The sequence below is a fragment of the Tupaia chinensis genome, unplaced genomic scaffold (genome assembly GCF_000334495.1).
Source record: "Tupaia chinensis unplaced genomic scaffold, TupChi_1.0 Scaffold148234_1, whole genome shotgun sequence".
Classification (NCBI taxonomy): Eukaryota; Metazoa; Chordata; class Mammalia; order Scandentia; family Tupaiidae; genus Tupaia; species Tupaia belangeri.
In genome coordinates this window covers 931422-931811 of record NW_006208084.1, presented here as the reverse complement: position 1 = coordinate 931811, position 390 = coordinate 931422, and positions in this window count along the sequence as shown.

Sequence of the window (390 nt, the reverse complement as noted above, 5' to 3'; positions counted from 1 at the left end):
GAGAACACAAACCAGAGGTCCTTTCATCTTACGGGGGTGGGGGTAATACTTCGGGGCGGCGAGCAGGAGGGTTGTATCTTCACACCAAGGAGGCAGGGATAGGCCCAGAGAAGCTGTCAATCCCAGGGGTAGAGGGTATAGTTACAGGGAGGTCCCAAGGACTAAGAGTTGTGACACTGAGTCTGAGCTGCTACGAAAACCCGGTGCATCAGAGACCCACTTTTCCATGAGTGTTGAGAACCTTAGGCCACGCCCCCTGTGCTCTATTTTAGGCGCGGGGGTGTGGCTTGAGAGCAGCCCGCGCTCTCAGGCCCCGCCCCCCGCCCCTGTGTTATGCGTGACGCTTGCCGACGCCAAGGAAACGGCGGTGAGGTCATCGCCCTCCGCCTC